The 17,775-nt window shown below is 45.5% G+C and overlaps 1 protein-coding gene across 2 annotated transcripts in view; it reads left to right on the top strand.

Annotated features, from left to right (window-relative positions):
* Positions 1 to 832: 832 nt before the first annotated feature.
* Ston1 (stonin 1) overlaps positions 833 to 17,775 on the top strand; it is a 43,859-nt gene continuing 26,916 nt past the window's right edge. The window contains exon 1 of one of the 2 annotated variants that reach the window (XM_090336970.1): positions 833 to 905. The gene's annotated coding sequence lies outside the window, so the exon portion shown is untranslated. Of the gene's footprint in view, positions 906 to 2,692; positions 3,147 to 17,775 lie in introns of those variants that run through there. The other variant, XM_090336972.1, reaches the window with a different exon arrangement.

The raw sequence follows: 17,775 nt of genomic DNA, 5'->3' as shown, positions 1-17,775 counted from the left end.
AGTCCTTGTCCCCTATTTCAGGAACCCCAATCTGCGAACCCTGGTTTGCTGCCGGTTGGCCCCGGCAACCTTAAGTATCTGAAGAGTTACAAATACGGGTGCAAATACGGGGGCATGTTTCCTCCACATCCCCCCCACCCCAGTGCTCGTGACATGCCTACCTAACCCCACACTCAGCTGCCACACTGGGCCCCCTCCGCGTGCCAGGCTCAGGGAATACAAGAGTGAGTGAGTTCTCACTTGTGTCAACCATTTCTTTTGCTTCAAATCTTGAAAGCTGGGGCTCCCCTCCCCTGAACCTTCCAGGATTGCCAGCTCCCCACAACCCCCTCCAGACCTGGACTGCGCTCTTCTCTAGGCCAACTCACTCCAAGTCTCTCCGCCTGAGATTACGCAGTCCTTCCAGGGGAAGGGTGCGGGGACCTCCCCGGCAACCCCACCTGGGGAAGGGTCTCGTCCGGGGTGACCTGCCGGCCTGTCGGGGTGTAGGGGTTCCCTGCTATCCGCCTCCCCCTCCTCCCTGGGTAAACGTCCCCTCTGGCCCCGTCCACACCGCTTGGCCCTCGTCGTCCCGTCCCGGAAGGCAGATTCCTAGGCCCCACCCGTCCGCCCGGCGCGCCCCGCGGCAGGGGTGGGAACACGGTGGTCTCGGGGGGGGGGGCCGGGGACCAGGGGGTGGACGATGAGCGCGGGAAGCAACGGGGCGTGGCACGCAGGAGAGAGTTCGGGGGACCCAGGGCGGGAGGGAGGCGGGGAGCTCGGGCTGGCGGAGACGCGGGGCGGGGGCCGTCCCGCCGCGCCCCTTCTCCCCGCCCCTCCCGCCCTGCCCTCCCCTCTCCCCGCCCCCTTCCCCTCCTCCCGGAGTGGACGGTGGCGGCCGGAGTCGGAGCCCAGCCTCGCTGCCCGTGAGTGACCGGTCCCCCTCCCCTCCCCAGCAGGGCTCCCCGGGAGGCTTGGGGTGTCCCCCCTCCAGGGTGGGGCCATACCCCCCAGTTTGCTGGGACTTTAGGGGCGGGGCAGAGGGCGCAGACCCCAGGACTCCAGCCTCTCCTAGGCGCGCTGTTGTGCTGGATTAGGGTCTCCCCAACTCTCGCCAGAGGCGCCCCAGGACTCCGGAGGAAGTGTGTGTGTGGGGGTCCCCTCGTCACCCCTGCCCTCAGGGCTGCGGCTGCGCCCCGGGTCCTGACTGTAAAGAATAAAGATCTGGGCTCTGTTCTGGGAGGTGGGGGGAGGCTGGGCCCTCGACGTGCACCCCACGACCCCACCCAGGCCCGCACCAGCCCCGGTCCTGCATCCAAGCCCCGGGTATGTGTGTGTGTGTGTGTGTCCGGATCCTCAATTTCTTTCTGGACTCTCCCTATTCTTCTGACTGCTCTCCCCACCCGGCTCCCCCAGAGGTTGCTGCGTGTTCCCCAAGTGTGTCTCCAGCCCTGTGCCCCCCTCCTGCCCTCCAATTCTTAACAGCCACGCTAAGGGACACAGCGGCAGACAAGCGGTGACACTTGGCCAAATATTTCCCGCAGAAATGACCTGCGCTGGGGCTGGGGTTTGTGGATGCTCCGGCAGAGTCCTTAGGAGTGGGCTGTTTCCTTTGGCTGGGCATCTTTTCAGTTCTTTTCTTCTCTATTCTCTTTTTCTTTCTTTCCTTTGCTCATTCTTTCCCTCTTGACCTAGGCTTTCTTCTTAAAAAACGATACCAGGAGGAGTTTTTGTTTTGTTTTAATTCTGATAAGAACAGTTTGGGTTTTTAAAGTAAAGAGAATTAGAATGCTTGCTAGAAAATACTGTACACAACTTGGCTTTTGAAAAGTAAAGACTTCAGTTCACCCATAACTGTTTTGGTGGGATAAAGAAACGGAGCATAGCTCCTTTCTGGATTATTGCAAATGGGCCTTTAACAGTCCCCTTCAAGGCGCACTAATGGGCCATCAGTGGTTGGCTTTGTTTGTTTTGGTATTTCTAGCCTTGCCTGCCCTGCCCTGCCTTGCCCTGCCCTGAGTGCAGGTCTTCTTTTCCCGGTCTGCTCCCAGTTCATCTTACTCCCTACCTTCATCTCACTTTCTCATGCATTAACCAGAGTTGTGCAAACCAGGCAATGGAAGAAGCTAAAATGAGCAGGACTGTGAGGAACAAACAGCCTCACATATTTTAATATGTGGCTGTGGTTTTGATTGAAGTCTTCATTGGGTGGATGAAATGTGTAGTTCATGTGTGTGGTTTTAATGTCAGGTTTTATTATGGTTGAACCAATGTTTCCATGACAGGCCTTGGTTCTCTGGTGCTTTAGAGAGAGCCTGATAATTTTTGCCTGAGACTGGACAGATCAAGTCTGGAATCTGGAGGATTATTTTAGGGATTGATCTAGGTTGCTGTTGAGAACTCAAGAGTCAGAGTCACAGGGAGAGGCCAGAGAGCGGGGTTTATTTCCACATGACCTAGAAGGAAGGCTTTGCTGTTGTGAGCTGTGTAGGCAGGATCGCAGGAATGTTGAACTTGTGATTGTAGCAGGACATAGTTCTTAAGAACTTTAACCAATCCCCAGCACGGCACAGGCAGTCCAGAAGGCTAAGATGCACACATAGTAGTAAGTAAAGCAGAGTGTGCAGCCCATTCAAACTGGCCAAAGAGTTGAAGTGAATTTGGCTGGAAGAGCTTATTTTATTTTAAGGATATAGTTCACTTGTGTTTGACAGCTCTGCAATAATATGAAGGTTTTACTGTGGTTTCAAAGCATCACTGGTAAGAAAATGGTATGAACTCCATTCAAAAGGAAAACCCTCTAGTTTTGAACTTGGTTAGTCTTGTTACTTAGAAAAACAATGTGCTCCGATAAGACTCTTCAGTCTCTTCCTCTTCCAGAGAATTTTTAATGGTGTATGTAGTACCCTGGAACTCAGCTTTACCACTGTTTGGAGAACAGCTGCCTTTCTGGGTTGTTTAGCTTTGGCACCCTTTAGGGGAGGAATCTTGTTACAATGGATGGCCTCAATATCATGAGGGTTTGCTCAGGAGCCTCAGGATAGGCCGATTGGCATGCTGGGAGCCATCGTGAATGCCACAAGGGGTCCATGGCCTGAGGAACAAGTAGTCTGCATGGTAGGGTGGAGGTTCCATCTCTAAAGTCACCTGTCATCTGGCTGTGTGAGGTGAGTTGGAAATTCATAGTCATGAATTTACAGAGGGGAGGGGGGTAAAAGTGAAGTAACTCCAAGGAGCACCGTGTTGTATAAGAATAATGAATTGCTATACGCTCCATGGTTTCCCTCATTTGTAGTAATTAGTACACATCTAGGACTCTCCTAGCAGAGGACCACAGTAGCTCAAAAGCGATGTACATAAAGTCATATAGGATGAGAATACATGAAATGAAATCTAGGACATGGAAATGAGATTTATCTTTGTGATTATTGTTCTCAATGTACTATGTACAGTTATTTCTTTTCTCTTTTTTTCCCTGTATGGTTAATCTCATGGGGTTACTGTATCTTTGTTACCTGGTATATTGTATATACATTTATTTGTTTATTTGAAATATGGAAGGGAAGGGGGAAAGTAAGATGATTGGGAGGGAATGGAGGGAGGGAAAGGGATATCCATGTTCAAGAAGTAGAGCATCAGCTATGTAATGAGTGTAACTGTTACCCTTCTATACATTACTCAGATAATAAAATAATAATAAAAGAATATGGAATTGCTTAGTATTTAGAAAGCAGGTATCAATTAGAAAGCATACAAATTATTGGATTTCTATACATCGAGGTAGATGATGGGATTATATATACTTTTGGTTTTCTTTGTATTTGCTTGTATTCCTAATTTTGCAATAGTAATAGCTAACACTGACTGATGTGTGGTATTTCATTTAAAATTCTTTGAGGTAAATAACTATTATTATTTTTGCTATGGTGATTCAGAAACTAGGATTCAAGGAGTAACTCGCCCAAGGCCCCACAGGTACTATTAGACTTAAATTCTTTTTTTTTTGGTGGATCATGGGGCTTGAAGTCTGGGCCTGGGTGCTGTCCCTGAGCTCTTCAGCTCAAGGCTACCGCCCTACCCTTGAGCTAAGCCCCACTTCCCATTTTCTAGAGGTTAATTGGAGATAAGAGTCTTAGGTCTTTTTGTGCCTGGGCTGGCTTTGAACCTTGATCCTCAGATCTCAGCCTCCTGACTAGCTAGGATTACAGACATGAGCCACCTTATCCAGCCTAGACTCAAATTCTTGAATCAGGGCAGTGGCTACAATGTGTAGATCCATTGTAAAACACTGTGTAATCCATGTATAGATGTGCATCTACACAATGTATACATATCAACCACTGCTGATGGCTGCCCTGCATGTACTTTATTTTTATTATCGAAAAGGAAAAAGTAGATAGAAAAGGAAAGGAAAAATATTTATGCTTTAAGAAGAACTATTATTTTGCTAAGTATCCTCAAGCATGCCTGTAATCATAGCACTAGTGAGGATCAAGTTCTCATCTAGCTTGGGCTAGATGGTGAGACCTTGTTTCAAAACAAGCAAAACACTAATATTGTGATTAACTCTAAAATGCCTCTACCTCCTATCTCTCTGGTCCCCTACTATCGGTTCTCTTTGGAAGTCTGCAAGAATTGTTCTAGACTTTGAAGAGCTCATGTTTCTTTGAAAGCCAGCTTTGATCAGGAGAAGTATTTATCCATGGAAGCTCACTAGCCAGACTGGAGTTCCAGGAACCCCGGGGGATTCTGGAGCAGTCTCAGTACAAGGCAAGATTCAAAAAGCAGATCAGGCCAATTATTCCATGGGCTATCAGGTGCTGAGTGTGCTCGGTAGAAAGACAGGAAAGGTAGAAAGAGCAGAAAGTGGCCAGGCTCCCTTTAACTATATGCTAATAGAATGTCAGGATTGGTCAAGGATTTACCATGGAGTTAGAGAAAAGGTTTCTTAATAGTATTATCATGAAAGCAAATTAATAAACTTTTTTGGCTCTTTGGGTGAGCTCATGTATTGGAAAAGTTGGCTGATGTTCAAGAGGAGATGGCGATATTCAGAATGACCCTGGGGATACACTGGGAAGAATTCTATACCCTGTATGCCATGTTTCCCATAGACATCCAGGCCCTCTCAGTCACCTTATCTATTTTGCACCTGGCATCTACCAAACACCAGTTTTCCTTAAATACCTCAAGGAGGAGGCTTTTATGCTTCCCTTCCTCAAGGAAGAGACTTGGAAAGTTGATATTTCTAAATGATAGCCAGCAACTTCCTTGCTGAAAGAAATAAATGATAAGATCAAGGACAAAGATATCTTCCCAAATTCTACACGAACTCCAGTGATCACGATCTTGTGCTTATTTAACCCTATCAAAACCTTTCTGGTTTGAGTGCTAAGAATATTCTTATCTCATGTCCTATGGATGTTTCAATCTATATTAACTGGTGTGTTGTCCTTTTCTCATTTAGCCAAATGGAAGCTCAGAGCCAACTTAAGAACCTACTTTGAGCATAGGTTTAGGGGTTGTGACCTTTATTCTCTCGTGTATCTATTCATTTATCCACTTATTTATTTTCCAGTACTTGGAATAGTACCAACAACCCTGCACGTGCTGGGCAGGCAGCCTACACTTGAGTCATGCCCCTGTTTGTGTTGTTTGTGTTTGAGTAGAATCCCAATAACTTACCAAGATGGGCCTCAAACTCAAAATTTTGTCCCTACCTCCCAAGTAGCTGGAATTATAGGGGAGCCTTGCCACAATTGTTTGTGAACTTTTCTTTTGACTTTTTTTATATGATGACTTATTTTCACTGTGTCTTACGTGCTCCTCAGGAGTTGGTTTCTGTGGCAATTCTGTGGCCCTCAGACTGTTAGTACACCCTGGAAAAATTTCACGTTTGTTCTGCTGCTGATTTTCTCAGGGTCCAGTTCAAACTAGCCTTTTAGTCTCTGCATGTGCTGCAAAACTGGCTTTCCAGTCTTTTTTTTGTAGGTCTCTCCTTGCCTTCTCTCTGCCCAGGCAAATGACAAACATTATTGCTTCCTTAGAGTGATTAACAGAGTTCCTCCAGATCTTCATCACCTCTAGCTTTGGGCAGATACCCACAGTGTCACCTGTACCTCACCACAGGCACTGCCTTTAAAAGTGCCATCCCGGGCCGGGAGTTTGGCCTAGTGGTAGTAGTGGTAGAGTGCTTGCCTAGCATGCATGAAGACCCGGGTTCAATTCTTTGGTACCACATACTTAGAAAAAGCTGGAGGTGGTGCTGAGGCTCAAGTGGTAGAGCTCTTGTCTTGAGAAAAATCCAAGGACAGTGCTCAGGCCCAGAGTTCAAGCCCAGGACTGGCAAAAAAAAAAAAAAAAAGGCCATTCTGGCCTCTGCAGAATTTTTCCCTGGGGCCCTCTGGCTGACTGCCTCTCCCTACTCTCACGTACTGGGCTTCCCTGTTCTAGATGTTACCTGCCAGGTTTCTAGTCTGTGCTCGTTTGAGTTGTGTTTAAGTGTTTTGAAGTGGTTGAATTAATTAGGAAGGTAATTGTGAACTACTTTGTTTGGAAATGGGCTCCCTCTATGTAGCTCAGGCTGGCAATGAACTTTCAGCCATCCTTCCCTGGCCTCCGTAGTGCTGAGGTTTCAGATATGTGCTACTGTGCTCAGCCACAAGGGCTAATTCTTGTGTCAACCCAACCCGCTATAGTAGCTGTGTTTTTAATGGAGATTTAAGCATATTATTAAATCTAGATCGTTAACTTCAGCTGCTAGCCACTACCTGATAAATCCCCCGCTTTTACAGTTATGTATGTTAACATACATGAATTGTATAAGGAAGTTCTATTGTAACATTTTTATACAAGATGCCTTGTCACTCTTCCTTACCAACTCCCCCATTCTAAGACACTGCCAATAGGTTTCATTGTTTCCTTTTCCTACATACAAATAAACTAACTATTCATCCTCTTTTTTCCTCTTCATTAGCCCTCTTCCTCTCACTGGTATATACCCTCCTAACAAAGCTCATTTTGCTTTCCTTTTTTTTTTTCTTTTCTAATTGTGCCAAGGGGTTTTACAATGGTATTCCAGATGTTCTGCTCCCTGGTGCGTGCAGAGGTGACCCTCTGTGGGCTGGGCACACATGCTCACTGTGTCTCTCACTGCAGGGAGGGTGACGGGGTGACGGGGGTGGGGAGGCGTCGGTTCTTTCCTTGGGGTTGACACCATTTCTGGTAATGTTGATCAATATCTGCAGAGCAATCCATAAAGATAACTTTCTCATTCTAAAAACCCTCTTCTTCTTCCTCTTCCTCTTCTTTTCTTCTTATTTGCCAGTCCTGGGGCTTGAGCTCAGGGCTTGAGCACTGTCCTTGGGCTTCCTTAAGGCTAGAACTCTACCACTTAAACCACAGCACCCCTTCTGGCTTCTTCTATGCGTGTGGTACTGAGGAATCGAACCTGAGCCTTCGTGCATGCTAGGCAAACACTCTACCACTAGGCCAAACTCCCAGCCCCACAAACCCTGTTCTTAATCTGAAGGGAACAAATCAAGCAATAGTCCCAGGCTTTTGCTGGTTGTCACATCAGCTAGTAGTGGAAAATAATGGAAAATAAATAGACGTTGGAGTCAAGCAGACCAGGATTTTTTTTTTTTTTTTTTTTGTCTTGTCAGTTGTAGGGCTTGGACTCAGGGTTTGTGTGCTGTACCTGAGCTTTTATGCCCAAGGCTCAAGCCACAGATCCACTTCAGTGTTCTGGGGGTTAATTGGAGATGAGTCCCATGGACTTTCCTGCCCCAGTTGGCTTTGAACCATGATCCTCAGATGTCAGCCTCCAGAGTAGCTAGGATTCTAAGAGTGAGCCATTAGCACCTGGCTCACACCAGGGTTTTAATGCGACCTCTGCCACTAGCTGGGTCTATGGCCTTGGACAAGTTATTTAACATCCCCCAGACAGTTTTCTTCTCTTTATTACAAAATCTACTTCAGTAGGTTGTTTTGAACCTAAGTGAGAAGACAGGAATTAGTACAGGCCAAGCGCTTAGCATATGTTAATGTTCAAAAGCTTTATTCTCCTTCCTTTACTTTCCCTCCCCTGTTTTGATTATTTCAAGGTTCTTCAGAGCCTCTGGCTGGGAAGAGGCCATGGTTTTACCTCGTACTGGCTTCCTCCATCTTGTAGGTTATCAGGTTAGATTTCTCTTGGATAAGTTGTCTTAGGCTTTTGTCTAGCCATTAGCTCATCCCGCTGGGTCTTTTCACAGAATAACTGTTGTTACTTAATGACCTTGTTCCTCTCGACTGAAACATAGCTTTTTGCTCTGTTTTGTTGGTGGATATATTCTGTGTTGTATATGTGTATACGGGTACTGGGGCTTGAACTCAGGACTTGTGTGTTCTCTGTTAGCTCAAGGCTGCTGCTCTACCCCTTACACCGCAGCTCCACTTATGGCTGAAGATAACAGTCTCGTGCACTTTCTTGCTGGGGCTGTTTTCCAACACAGATCATCAGATCTCAGCTTCTTGAGAGAACTGAGATTACAGGCGTGAGCCACATTATTCAGTTCAGTACAGGGGAGGTGACTATAGGTATGTGCAGAAAATAGGATATCAATCCATTTTGTGGTCACAATCATTAACATCAGGTTTAGCTTATACACATAGTGATAATGAACTCTCTTATCGTCAGGGAACAGAAAAACATTTAACTGTAACAAATAATCGTCTCAAGCGTTTAGGGTCTAATTTAAACAAACTTAGGGTAATAACTTACACATTTGTCTTGCCTCGTCTATTTGACCTTTCCAGGGTCGGGTTCTCAGCCCTCTGGGTGTTGAGGAGGTAGCATTCCAGCCTCTTAATCCTTTTCCGCTCTCACAGCTTGGCCCCAGATTTCCCTACAAAATCAATTTCATAAGTGTTCAGTTTCAGAGGAAGTGTATTAAACAAAAATATCAGCTAGGTGGGCCGGGAGTGTGACCTAGTGGTAGAGTGCCTGCCTTGTATGCACAAAGGCCTGGGTTCGATTCCTCAGTACCACATACACAGAAAATGCTGGCAGTGGTTCTGTGGCTTAATTGGTAGAGTGCTAGCTTTGAGAAAGCTCAAGGACAGTGCCAAGGCCCTGAATTCAAGCTCCAGAACTGGCAAAAAAAAATTAACTGGAGCCACTTTGAGGCTTCAGTTGTCTCAGGAAGGATCATGAATGAAATCCCTGAGCCATTGAAGGTTAGGTGAGTCATAGAATTGAAGAAGATTGAGCCCTAGCAAAAGGAAGAACTGAAAGTTTCCTTGAGAACTTTACAAGATCGAAAATGAATGACAATACTCATTCATCTGAATCCTGCAGCATCTGTATTTGATGCTGAATTTTCTAGGAGTCTTATCAGATATAATAGTGAGGAGAGCCGTGACTGTTTTTCAGTAGAGAAAAGGCACATCACAAAAAACAAGATTTGATTGGAATTATGGATATTCCTCTATATAAACATGTGTGCTCAGAGCACAAAAATAGCGTTTCCATTGCAGAGCTAAGCCAAGATGTTCATGGAAACAGTATTCGAAATACTAATTCAAAACAGTCATGACCCAGAAATTCAGAGACAGGCCTGACATGTGGCTCTGTTCATCCTTTTGAACGTTGTTTTCCTAGCCCACGGTAACTCATATTCAGGGCTAATTTGAAGAGGTTTTAAAGGTGGTAATCAATGCTCTGACCTTGTTTTCCTTGGCTCTGCCTTGCATCAATGCATCACAGAGAAATATTTTAATCTCACATCGTCACCCCTCCCTTAGTGTAGCTCCAGGCCTGTTCCTCGTTTGTGGCTTCATGTAGAGCCTCATAAATTCTGCGACAATCCCAGTGCCTCTGCTAGTTATGGCCCTCACAGAACATGTCCAGTCAGGACTATTCTCAGTAGCTGTGGTGAAGTGCTTCTGATTATTCAGGGTGCTTCAAAAAAGTGATCAGGCTTTGCTGGGAATTGGAGAATAATGTGAGGATCCTCCAGTTCCAGCAAGTGTGACTTGCTTAGATCAGCATCTTCTTCCAATGAGCTCAGTGGTAGACTGCTTGCCTAGGATGATCAAGGCCCTGGGTTTGATTCCCAGCATGAAAACATAACAAAGGTAACAAAGCAGATGATTTCCAGCTTCTGGCATCATCCTCTTTTATCAGTCATCTTTGACTGTAAAACTCTTAGTGGAGAATGGCCCTGTACCACAGACGTGATGGGCTTAACCAGCTTCAAACAGCCCCCTGCTCGTCAGGATCTGCCTCCCTCTCCTACATGTTCCTCATGTCCCCAGATGCACCTCCTTAGCTGCTCACACGTATGTGTATCCATGTGTGCCAACCCGGCCTGACTTGGAATGATTATGGCCTGTTTGTCTGTCTGAGCAGATTCTTACCTGGCACTGTGAATTGAGTGCGAATCACTCTGTTGGGGACTGACAGCAGCTCCCCTACTGGGGCTGTCTCCTTTGCTAGTTTCCTACTCTGCCTATGCTTTTCTGTTTCCAGTGTGTTACTCCCCTCCCCTTCCCTCCCCTCCCCTCTCCTGCCCTCTTGTTTTCTGTTTGTCTTGTTTCTGATGTTGCCTTTCTTGGACTTGACTTTTCTATGTATCCTGGATCCTAACCTGCTTTGTCTTCTGCTTCCTTATATCCATTACCTTTTGATATTTATTTGATCATCACATACATGCACTATTGAGCAGCTGTTCCATTTGAGGCAACCCTATTGCACAAGAAGCAGCACTCTTGGGGGCCACTAAGTTACCATGGAGAAGAGTGAAGGCGATATTGGAGTTTTGCACAGCCTTGGAGATGTTGTTGTGTTCATAATCAATTTTGCCTCCATGTTTTGTTTTGCTTTTTTTTAATTTGCTGTCTCCATGTTATTATTATTATTAATATTAATATTAGTTGGTTGTAGGGCTTGAACTCTGGGCCTGGGCACTGTCCCTGAGCTCTTCAGCTCAAGGCTAGCACTCTACTGTGTTGAGCCAAAGCACTACTTCCAGTTTTCTTGTGGTTAATTGGAGATGGGAGTCTCATGGACTTTTGTGCCTGGGCTGGCTTTGAACTATGATCCTCAGATCCCAGCCTCCTGATTAGCTAGAATTATAGGCATGAGCCATCAGTGCCTGCCTTCCTCCTTATTTATTTATTTATTTATTGCCAGTCCTGGGGACTGAACTCAAGGCCCGAGTGCTGTCTTTGGGCTTTCTCAAAGCTAGAGCTCTACTTATTTTTTAAGCTTTAAAAACTATTGAGGGCCAGGAGTTTGGCCTAGTGGTAGAGTGCTTGCCTAGCATGCACGAAGACCCAGGTTCAATTCCCTCAGTACCACATACATAGAAAAAGCTAGAAGTGGTACTGTGGCTCAAGTGGTGGAGCACTAGCCTTAAGAAAGCCTAAGGATGATGCTTAGGCCCTGAGTTCAAGCCCTAGGACTGGCAATCAATTAATCAGTACCACTGATCAAAATGTATTATCATCATTAGTTGATTAGTTGAATTGAAACCCCTTTGCACAACTACATAAAGATTTAGAATAATAATAATGATGATAATCATCATTATCATCATCATCATCAGTGCATGGCTCTAATCTTTTATACTTAGGAGGCTGAAATATCAGTATTCCATTTTTAAGCTAGCCCAGGCAATAAGGTCCATAAGATCCCAATCTCCAATTAGCCAGAGGAAAAAACATCAGAACTGAAGCTGTGGATTAAGTGATAGAGCACCATACTTGAGCAAAAAGGCTAAGTGAGAGTGCAAGGTCCTGAGTTCAAGCCCTAGAATGGCACTAGGGTGCTTGTATGCATGCACACCCCTTCTCCCCATCTCCCCCTAAAGCAGTATAGAGGGACTGGAGCCATCAGGTTCAACTCTGGCTTCTCACTTGACCCTACTAGCCCCTTGCCCACTTTCCCCTGCCATTTTTAGATGATCTATCTCCTATCTGTCCTCTACTCTTTCAGAACGTACTTTGCAAAATTCTAGTTGGTTCCTATTCTTTTTTTCCTTCTTATTGCACTTAGGATAAAGTCAAACTGGTTAACATGATACAGGATGGCTTCCATGCCGGTATTTACTGATCTGTCCTTATCTGCTTCTCATGCCTGACTTGCTCCAACAGTGCCTGTGTACCTGCAGGGTCAGGGTCAGGCTGTCCTCTGCCTCTCTATCTTAGTGTGGGCATTCTGTTCTGCTCAGGTAGTTATTACCAGTCTTTGTGTCAGTTTGTAGACCCATTCTTCCTGAAGATTTGTCTGTGAGTGCCTGCAGGCTCACAGGTGTATTTATGTGTGTGCCTGTGTGTATGTTTAAATTCAGGGCCTGAAAACTATCCTTTAAGGTTTTTACTCAAAGCTATCGCTCCACCACTTGAGCCACAGTTCTACTTGTTTTCTTTGATGGCTCATTGGAGATAAGAATTTCATGGGCTTGCTTGCCTAGGCTGGCTTTGAACTTTAATTCTTAGATCCCAGCCTCCTAAGTAGCTAGGATTACAGGCTTGAGCCACCAGGTCCTGGCTCTGAAGGCCTTTGTAACCCTGTAGGATCAGCAGATTCAACACCCTCCCCGAGCATTGACCACTAGACCTCTTGCCAATCTCGAGTTAGGCATATGTCTGGGTTTGAGCCCCTCTAAAGAGCTTTATCTTTTTAGCAGAGCATTTGAGAACTGGCCCACTAGGTAAAGAACCCTTCCCCCACCCCCACCCCACCCCCCTACCCCTCATCCCTGCCAGGTGGTGGAATGTGAGTGATTTTACATGCAGCATAGTTTGTAGAGCATTCAGTTATCACTGTTGAGTGAATGTGTGCATGCATGTGAGAATTGATTCACATACACTTTGTGCTCACACACATCAAGACCTAACCCCCCTGGGGGAAGCTTACTTTAGATCTTCCTAGGAATATATACAAAGCACAAAATGCCTCTCCAATGGATTTCTGTAGAGTTAGAGAAAGAATGAATGTGCATTCACACCAAATGGAGAAAATTTATTCCAAAATACACTCAGAAGAGACATACTGTAGCCTGAGCCTTCCTTTGTCTTAACTGCAATTGAAAGTCATGGGCTGGACTATAAAATTAAAGTTCTCATCCATCTTTTCAGCTGGGTGACCCTGAGTGAATCATTTTCCTGTTCTGGACTTGTCTTTCCTCATGTAGCAAATGAAGTGCTAGAAAAGATAATAGTTAATACTGGTTGAGCATGCTAACATCCATTATTATTTAGGCCAACAGACAAACAGCTGCTTTCTATTAAGTGGAACAAATCCAGGATCATCATTTTTCAGCCTTATCATGGGATATCTTGATGACAGGCTCTCAGAACTAGGCAGAGCTGCAAAGTCAAGACCAGTGTTTGCCTCAATTGGGGAAGAAGGCCAAGACCCAGCTATAAAGCAAGCCCTGAGCTAGCTGGCAGGCCCTGGAAGAGATGCCCTAGGCAAAACATAGGCCAGAGTCAATGTCCCTTGGCAATTTGAGGTCAAAGCTGGCAGAGGTCACTCGCAAGCAGGTGTGGAAGTGCAGGTGTGTTTTCAGGGGTGGGCTGAAAGTGCATTTTGTTCTCAGGAAAGAGTGGGAAGACCCTGGTGAAGTGAGCAGTGGCATGTATTGCAGGCTAGCTGAGCTTGTACAAGAGAAGAACATTTAGATGAAGGTCCCCAGCCTGTAGACGGAGCTTGGAAAATGTTAATTTGGAGTTAACGGGAGAGAGAAGAGCTTACCCCTGTTCCAATGAAAATGAGATGAACTCACTTACTAGTGAAGTCTCCATCATTGGACAGGTTTACCCAGCTGCTAGATAATTCCTCAGCAGGGATATGGCATTAAAAATTCCTGAATTACAAAGGTTAACTAAAAGTTGTCTACCAGTGGGTGTTAATTTCTTGGTGTGTTTTTCTGATTCTAAGAGAGTCTTTGCTTTTCTAACCCTCATCAAATCTTGCCTAAATAAACACTTTCAGAAGACCCCTTCCTTCAGTGATGCATCCTCAGTGTCATCTAGGTGACCAGTCTTGGGGATCCCTTTATTATCATTCTTCTCTTTAGTATTCTTTCATTTGTTTTTATTTTCCTTAAGCAGTTGTACAAAGGGGTTTTAATTCAGCATTAATAAGGGGAAGAGTGGGGTCAGAAAAGATGGGGGGAATTATGATTGGGGATGCCTTTAGTATCTTTGCATGTCATCTTCAGAAGGTTGCTCCCTGAACTGGACCTTGTGAGCCATGTTGTAGCCTAAATAAGTGCCTTTCTAGGGAGTCTACACCGTTTATACAAGCAATAGGCTTATTGCATCCTTAGCTGTCTTCCTGCACTGAGTTCAGCACACTTCTTTGCAAACAGCAAGGGGTCCGGCTGTTCCTGGTTCAGGCTCCTGGCATCTCAGAAGGTGGGTGACTTCATTCCACTTTACTGTGCTGAGGAAAATCTCTGCTGGGGTAACTCTAACCTTGACATCATCCCTCAGGTTTGGGAAAGCCTTTCGATACTGGAAACTTCCCTAGCTTCTCATCCTTGGTATTGCCCCCAGATGCCTGTGTTTCTCCCTTGATTTATTTCCGCTCTTTCATTTTTGTCATCTCTTCTTTCTTAACTCTCCCTGCCCTCTAAAGCACTACAACATTTCCCCTTGTGCCATGCTTTTCACATTCTTTGCTCCCCCTGGTATCCTGGTGAATAGGACTGTGGGTGGCTAGAAAGTTCCATTGTGCAAAAGCAGAGAAATGCCCAGACCAGTATATTTCATTAACTAGCAGAGTCCAGTGTCCTGACTTTACTCCCAGCCTCTTGTCCTGGAGATCAGACACTGCATTTGTTAACAGCACTGGAGTCACACAGAGCATCAAGCTTTTCTCTGTGTGTGGTCACTGTACCAAAAGAATTTTGTCTGGGAAACAGTCCCAGGCTTCTAGAGACTCGGAGTCTGAGACCACACTGACGTGCACTGAACAGTGTAGCTGGAGCAGTGGAACATACCATACGCTTCATAGTTTCCAGAGGACCTCTCAAGCTCATCATCCTATGCGATGCTCATTCAGGGTCCCGTGCAGTGGATTTCCAGCTAGCCAGGAGCCTCATGTTTCAGTTCAGTTCTCAGGTAGGTGGGGAGGCTATAGGCAGAAATGCTGGTTCTTGATACAAACAAACAAACAAACAAACCAACAACGTCCCCGAGACCACACACTTTAGGAAACCCAGGAAAAGGAAATAACTAGTATCAGGGATGGTGGGCATCCTGGGGGCACACCTTGATTCTGGGCGGGGTGCTGGGTAGGTGTCCGAAGGTGTGATCTAAGTCAAGGGGTGAAGAAGTGTGGTGGGGTAACTCCAGTCCATGAGATCAGGCCAGCAAAAGGAAGGACGGAGGGGAGCCTGGGAGATCTTTTCTTAGGGTCTGGGGAGCTGCACAGGGCATCCTGGGTAGTTAACGGTGCCTAGATCTGGAAGGGCCTAGCTGTGGATTCTGAAGTGAGGAAAGAGACCTGCTCACACCAAATGGGAATCCCCCCTTCTTTGGTTATATACTGAGCAGGTGCCAGCAGGTACTTATTGGACATAAATACGTACATGTTTTTCTTTTGAAGAGAAAAATATATATTCATAGTTGCCTTCTGAGGAGGCCACTGGGTTTCCTGTCTGAGGAGTGAACCAACAGGGAGTCAAAAACATTTGAGGGAAAAGTTGTGTGTACTAAGCAGAAATAGTGTTTTTCCCACTTGTCATTCCTAAGTAATCTGATACAAGGTCTGCCACTGATGGCTCATGTCTGTAATCTTATCTGTTTAGGAGCCTAAGATCTAAGGATCGCGGTTTAAAGCCAGCCCAGGTGGGAAAGTCTATGAGACTCTTAGTTCCAGTTAAGCACCAAAAAGCCAAAAGTGGAGCTGTAGCTTAAGTGGTGAAGTGCCAGCCTTGAGCAAAAAAGCCAAGGACAAGCACAAGGCCCTTAGTTCAAAAACCTGGTACCTCCACAAAAATAAAGATTCCTATATAGTACAAGAACTCTTTAGTTGGCATGTATATTGTATTAGGTGTTAGAAATAATCTAGTGTAGTCTAGGCATGGTCACTGATGGAAAGACGGATGTGGAGAGAGAGAAGGAGGGAGGGAGTGAGGGAGGAAGGGAGAGAGAAAGAGAAAAAGAGAGAGAGAGAGTGGGGGAGAGAGGGAGAGAGGGAGAGAGGGAGAGAGGGAGAGAGGATCCTCTGAGCACTTCAGAGACTTGGTGAGCTGGGGAAGTGAGCAATCACTTAGACTCCAGAGGAGGAAGTTGAGAACCAGAGGTTTGTAGGGTTACATAGAAGCTAGTGCTAAGTGCTGATCAGTGAATCCCATCAGTGTGTCTGCTCACACATTTCTAATCAGACTTTGCTTTCTGGGCAAATTTCTTTTAATGCCTTTGGTACTCTTTTTTTTTTTTTTTTTTTTTTTGCCAGTTTTGGGCTTGGGCTCAGGGTCTGAGCACTGTCCTTGGACTTTCTCCAGGCTAGAGCTCTACCACTTGAGCCTCAGCACCACTTCTGGCTTTTTTCTATGTATGTGGTACCAAGGAATCGAACCCGGTTATTCGTGCATGCTAGGCAAGCACTCTACCACTAGGCCAAACTCCCGGCCCTTTGGTACTCTTTTTGAAGTGATAAAATTCACAAGTATTTTGTAAGCATTCTCGGAGTACTTAAAAGCTAAGACTATTATTTTTATGCACTGATATCTGTATTTCAGACCAAGCCATCAAGGCAAGACTGATTTTCTTAAAAAACAAAACAAAACAAAAAACAATCCCCTTCCCCCCAAAAAAAAACCCCAAGACTGGTTGATGAATAGGACCTTGACCAATGCTTTTTAAAAATCTCTGTCTTATTTCAGGATTGTTTGATTCATTACATATTCATGCGCATATACATTCATGGAATTCCATGGGGGTGGAAGGAATAGAAGCAAATATGCCTTTGTTCTCTGTAATTCCATAGATTGAGCCTCTGTGTCTACAGTGAAGGGGACATTTCTGTGTGAGCTTGGTTAACAGCAACTGCCAAGACTGTCCCTGGACAAACAAAAACACCTACTGGACATGGAGGCTTTCAGGCAGCCCTGCTCATTTCTCCCTGCCACAGTGACAATCAGGGTGTACTTGACTGGATTTTGTGTCTGCTTGTGGGGGGTAGGGATAGGGAGGTGAATTTCTTGTTTAGTGATGCTTCAGTGCATATGACCCAAATCAGTAAACAGAATTCCATCATGAATGTCTCCTTTGCTGCCTAAGTCTCTACCCATGCTGACATCTTTTCTCCCCAAGCCATGAACCACACTGCCTCTGATACTTTTCCCAGTGCTATTAGTGGAGAAGGACAAGCCCTTGTTATCTTTTATTCATTGTTTTCTCTGGCCTTTGCTATCTTAGGAACAGCAGCCGATGGTCGTGATGGTCTTTGTGGTCTTCCCCACCCACTGCCATTTCACAAGGTGTTGTCTTCTTTCGTGTGTGCAAGGTCATTTTTAAAGTAACTGTCTTACTTCGTGTGAGCTGCTACAAAATACCTCAGATCTGGCAGCTCGCAAGCAATAGGAATGCATTACTCTGTTTTAGAGGATAGGAAGCCCAAGATCAAGGTGACTGTAGGTACGGTGCCTGCTTCATAAATGACAGTGTCTCACTGCATCTTCCCATTGTAGACAGGAAGCAGACTTGCAGGGCTTCTTTTCTAAATGTTTCAATCCTACTCCTAAGAAAGGAGCCCTGATGGCTGGGAGTTTGGACTAGTGGTAGAGTGCTTGC

The sequence above is a fragment of the Megascapheus bottae genome, chromosome 7 (assembly GCF_031878675.1).
Source record: "Megascapheus bottae isolate mThoBot1 chromosome 7, mThoBot2.hap1, whole genome shotgun sequence".
NCBI classification, from domain to species: domain Eukaryota; kingdom Metazoa; phylum Chordata; class Mammalia; order Rodentia; family Geomyidae; genus Megascapheus; species Megascapheus bottae.
This window is presented reverse-complemented; position numbering and strand designations above follow the sequence as displayed.